Source organism: Hemitrygon akajei, unplaced genomic scaffold (assembly GCF_048418815.1).
Source record: "Hemitrygon akajei unplaced genomic scaffold, sHemAka1.3 Scf000033, whole genome shotgun sequence".
Taxonomy (NCBI): Eukaryota; Metazoa; Chordata; class Chondrichthyes; order Myliobatiformes; family Dasyatidae; genus Hemitrygon; species Hemitrygon akajei.
This window is the reverse complement of record NW_027331919.1, coordinates 15,864,149-15,869,822: the sequence shown is the minus strand read 5'-3', so window position 1 is coordinate 15,869,822 and position 5,674 is coordinate 15,864,149. Positions and strand designations below refer to the sequence as shown.

Genomic DNA, 5,674 nt, shown 5'->3' with positions numbered 1-5,674 from the left:
GAGAGAGAGAGAGAGAGAGAGAGAGAGAGAGAGAGAGAGAGAGAGAGAGAGAGGAGAGAGAGAGAGAGAGAGATGAGAGAGAGAGAGAGAGAGAGAGAGAGAGAGAGAGAGAGAGAGAGGAGAGAGAGAGAGAGAGAGAGAGAGAGAGAGAGAGAGAGAGAGAGAGAGAGAGAGAGGAGTGAGAGAGAGAGAGAGAGAGGCAATACTTGATCTCCTACTGCAGCATGAGACAAGGCAGTTGTCAGAGTTTCGTGCAAGAGCTTCGTCCGCTGTCATTTCCCCATTTACCCTCCATCCAGATCGGTCGAAATCTCACCTGTCTTCGCATTTTATAAAGTTCTGTGAAATTACATTTATTTCATTATTCCCGAATATTGAAAACCTTTGATGGAGTCACTCTCAGTTTACTACAACAAGAGTGAGTTGTGGGACGGTGCAGAGGGTGCTTCATTTTGTGTCTGACTCCGGGAGTGTGTGATCGGACGGCGCAGAGGGAGATTCATTCTATGTCTAACCCCAGGATTGTGTGATGAGACGGTGTGGAGAAAAAAAAAACAGTGTCTGACCACGGTATTGTGTGATGGGACGGTGTGGAGGAAGATTCACTTTGTTACTGACCCCGGGAGTGTGTGATGGGACGGTGTGGAGGGAACATCAATCTGTGTCTGACCTCAGGAGTGTGTGATGTGGCAGTGCGGGCTGAGATTCACTCTTTGTCTTACCCCGGAGAGTCTGTGATGGGACTATGCGGGGAGAGAATCGCTCTGTTTCTGACACACAGTCTGTGTGAAGCATCGCCTTGTGTCTGACTCCGTGAGTGTATCATGGAGGGTGTAGAGGAAGCCTCAGTCTGTGTCTGACTGGAGAGTCTGTGATGGATGATGTGAAGGGAACTTCACTCTGTGCCTGATCCTGTGAATCTGTGATGGGACGTTATAGAGGGAACTTCTTTCTGTGTCTCTATCCGGGCGTGTGCGATGGGACAGTGTGGTACGAGATTCACTCGGTGTCTTGGACCCCGGGAGTGTGTGATGGATAGTTTGGAGTGAACTTCAAAGGGCCTGATCCTTGTTAATGTGCGATAAGACGGTGTGGGGGGGGGAGGTGGGGGGAGATTCACTCTGTGCCTGACCACAGGTGTGCGTGATGGGATAGCATGGAGTGAAACTCTGTGTGATGGGAAAATGTGCAGGGAGATTAACTCTGTCTCATTGTTCCTTGTTCCTGATTTCCAGAGCAAACGTGTTCCAAGGACTGGGTCACAAATAAAGACCGGTGTTATTACGTCTCCACGTTTGACACATCTTTCCGCAGAACGTTGCAAGAATGTTCAAACCGAGATTCAAGGCTGCTGGAAATCAATTCAAGGGATGAAGCGGTATGTGTCACAGCACGAGAAGACCCACAGTAACACAGGAATCATCACACACCCTCAGACACGGAGTGAAAAGCCACAATACACTCCTAGCACATACTCCCGGGGTCAGACACAGAGTGAATCTCCCTCCACACCGTCCAATCACACACTGCCGGGGCCAGACACACAATAAAACTCCCTACACACCATTTCATCACACATTCCTGCGGTCAGACACACAGACTGAAGCGCCTTTCTCCTCTTTCCATAACGACTCCCAGGCTCAGACACAGAGTGAATCTCCCTCCACACCGTCACATCACACACTCCCGGGGTCAGACAGTGTGAATCTCCCTCCACACCGTCCCATCACACACTCCGGTTTAATAGTTTTCGATTCTCGGTACTATTCAAAGGAATTTCATTCACAGAATTTTGTTTTCCGCTCTCTTCATCCCGAAACTTCACTTACTGGATTGGACAATGCGCGAACGGGTGAGATTTGGTCTGATCTGTGGGGTGGGAAATGGGGAATGACACTGTCTTGAGGGGAGAAAATGGGTTTAGTTTACAGAATGCAGTAGGTTTGTGGGATGACGCTGCGGAATGGGATTTTTTTGTCGGGAGAGGATGATACAAGGGGAATATTTTAGGGAGCGATACGTGTCAGTCGCGGGACAGGACAGTGAAATATTTGACGATAGTCAGTGGGCTCTAGGGATTATTTTGTGTACTGACGCAGGGCTGTGGGGATTGGGAGATGCAGTGGAATTAGTTTGCAGTCTGACACAGATCTGTGGGGAGCAGGAGGCAGAGTCCGGATTAGTTTGGCGACAGGCCTTACTCTGTGAGAAAGAGTTATGCAGCAGGATCAGTTTGGGGTCTGACACTGATCTGGGTGGGGGGGGGGGAAGAGTGGGACAATTGGATTAGTTTGGAGACCGATACGGGGATGTGGGCACAGAGTCGGTCAGTGTGTCCAGATTGCGGACTGTCGCAGGGCTGAGGGAGCAGTGAGGGGCAATGGGATTAACCTGGAGACGACAATGAACTGTCGGGAGAGGAAGGAGCCGTGGGATGGATTTGGGAACAGACAGAGGGATGCAGGATCTGATTGTGCCGACGGGATTATTTCGGGACCGCGTAAGTCTGTGGGGGAGGGTGGGAGAGTGGGATTTGTTTGAGGACTGAAATAGATCTGAGAGGAGAAAGTGGGTGTGTTCGATTCGCATTGGGACTGCCACAGGACTGTGGGGACCGCGGAGCGACAGGTCGGAGGCTGTTGGGAGGTGGTGTAGTTGGATTAATCCGGCGACTGACACAGAGCAGTGGAGAGACATTGGGACACCCGGAATTATTTTGAGGACGACACAGGGCTGTGGGGATTGCACGGGTTTAGTGGGATTAGTTTGGCGACGGTCTCGTTTCATCCGCCGGATCTGTTTACTCTCTGTTCAAAATTTTTAAACCATTTATTGATAGGAATGTTGACTTTGGTCTGCTGTACAAGGTGTCCCCTGGAAGCTCCTCCTGCAGTGATTGTAAATCGAGTAGGAGGGGTGTCAATTGCCTTCATGATAAACACCGTTTCATCTGCGAGAGGTCCGCAACCTCACGACCAGATATTCCTGGAAAGATCCAGCTTCTCTGTCAACAGCCCGGAGATCCGACTTGAAACAAATAATCATCACGTCTTTCCCCTTCCTTATCTCTCCTCCACTCTCACTCACCCCATCCTCGCAAAATCCTCCCTGTAGTCTCTGCACCGACTTGTCACACTATTCTCCACTTTTCGTAACCCCATTCTCCCCACCACACATGGACAAACCCCGCTCTCCATCTATCCCCTTCTGTCTCGCCATCTCTCCCCCATCCCACTCTTCCTCTCTCCCTCTAACACTCTCTCTACCCGCTCTCCTCAGCCTCCTTCCTCGGACCTTTCTCCGCCAGCTGACTCTCCGCTCCTTCTTCCAAACACTTAATCTTCCTTTCCACTTCCCCTTCTCTACAGCACTCTTTCCCTCCCCTCTCCGTTCCCTCCAACACCTCTGTCTCCCTGATCTCTCCCTCTTTATCCTTTCCACACAGTCTCACCTCAATCCTGTACCGTCTGGTTCTCGATACCCCAACTCTGGGTAAAAGTCTATGCACATTCCTTCTGCTGGTGCCCTTCTTGAGTTTATGCTACTCTATAACAGCTACGCTCCCGCGAATAAAGACCCCTTTCTCACCCCATCTCAGTCCCTCCAGTCCCGGCAATATTCCTGTAAACCTCCCTATACATTATTTCCGGCTTAATGGCGATTTCCCAGAGCAAGGCGACCAAACTGTGCGGCCTCACGGACGTCCTGTACCACTGCAAACGTGACCTCCCGACAACTGTACGCAGTGTCCTGACCAGTGAAGACCAGCGGGCCAAGTGTCCTGTCCACTCGGATTGGGTGTTTTACAACGGAATGGCTATTTGGTATATTATCAGAGAGTTACACGCCTGGATTTCTGGATTTTTTTTTTTTTGCAGCATCAGTACGGACGCAAAGATGTAAAGTTATTGCACATTACAAACATTAATAAATACCGCAAAAATGTCGAGTTAGTTCTCGTGCGTTCAAAGCTGCGATGGCGCAGTACAGGAAGCACATTTATTTCTACAACCAATCTGCATGACAATGCATTTTCCAACATTGTGTTTCATTTGCCAAATTCTTGCACATTGTACTAATCTCTCTGTCCTTCTGCATCCTGCCTTTTTACTGCTTGGTAAGTTGATGGAGAAGATCCTGAAAGGCAAGATTTATGAACTGTTGGAGAGGTAGAATGTGATCAGGAGTAGTCAGCATGGCGTTGTCAAGGGCAAATCCTGCTTTACGAACCTGACTAAATTTTTTGAGTATGTGACTAAAACACATTGATGAAGGCAGAACAGTAGATGTAGGGCATATGGATTTCAGCAAAGCATTTGATCAAGGTACCCCATGCAAGGCTTATTGAGAAAGCCAAGGAGGCATCGGATTCAAGGGGACAATACTTTGTGGATCTGTTTGCCCCACAGAAGGCAAAGAGTGGTTGCAGACGGGTCATGTTCTGCATGGAAGTCGGTGACCAGTGGGGTGTATCAAGGATCTGTTCTGGGACCCTTACTCATCGTGATTGTATAAATGACCTGGATGAGGAAGAAAGTTAAGAGGAGATGGATTAGTAAGTTTGCTGATCACCGAAAGTTTGGAGGTGTTGCGGATAGTGTGGAGGGCTGTCAGAAGTTACAGAAGGACATCAATAGGATGCTAAACTGGGCTCAGAAGTGGCTGATGGAGTTCAATCCAGATAAGTGTGAAGTGGTTCATTTTGGTAGGTCAAATATGGTAGTATTAATGGTAAGACTCTTGGCAGTGTGGAGGATCAGAGGGATCTTGAGGTTCCAGTCCATAGGACGCTCAAAGCAACTGTGTTGATACAGTGGTTAAGAAGGCGGATGCTGTATTGGCATTAATCAATCGTGGAATTGAATTTAGGAGCCGAGAGGAAATGTTGCAGCTATATAGGACCCTGGTCAGACTCCACTTGGAGTTCTGTGCTCAGTTTTGGTCGCTTCACTACAGGAAGGATGCGGAAGCCATAGAAAGTGTGCAGAGGAAATTTAAAAGGATGCTGCCTGGACTGGGGTGCATGCCTGATGAGAATAAATTGAGTGAAGGAGGAAGAGAGGTGACCTGTTAGAGGTGTACAAGATGGTGAGACACATTGATCATGTGGATAGTTAGAGGGTTTTTTCCCAGGGCTGAAATGGTTGCCACAAGAGGACACAGGTTTAAGGTGCTGGGGAGTAGGTACAGGGGAGATGTCAGGGGTAAGTTTTTTACTCAGAGAGTGGTGAGTGTGTGGAATGGGCTGCCGGCAACGGTGGTTGTGGCCGATACGATAGGGTTCTTTTAAGAGACTCTTAGATAGGTACATGGAGCTTAGTGAAATATAGGTAAGCTTGAAAATTTCAGAGGTAGCGACATGTACGACACAACTTTGTCTGCCAAGGACGTGTATTTTCTATGATTCTGTGTTAACCCAGATGGTATTCCGTCTATGTATCGAGCTGCCAGAGGAAGTGGTCCATTCAGATGTATTAGAATCTTGGAGACGTGGGTGCATGACTCGTGAAACTCTCCAAAAATACGTCGTTACTGCGACCACTGACCACTGTGATTGGCTGCTTGCCGGGCCGCGAGGCGATGGGATGATCCTCAGACTCAGCGAGGCCAGACCGTCAGGAGAGAGAGATAGAACATGTATCTGTGTGTGTGTGTGTGTGTGGTGAGAGAGAGA

At 48.9% G+C, this 5,674-nt stretch overlaps 1 long non-coding RNA gene across 1 annotated transcript; it reads left to right on the top strand.

Moving 5' to 3' along the window:
* Positions 1–1,239: 1,239 nt before the first annotated feature.
* Positions 1,240–3,678, top strand: LOC140719935 (uncharacterized). The gene is made up of 3 exons (XR_012097050.1): positions 1,240–1,378; positions 1,789–1,852; positions 2,840–3,678. It is a non-coding gene; the product is annotated as an uncharacterized lncRNA (long non-coding RNA).
* The last annotated feature ends 1,996 nt before the right edge of the window (positions 3,679–5,674 follow it).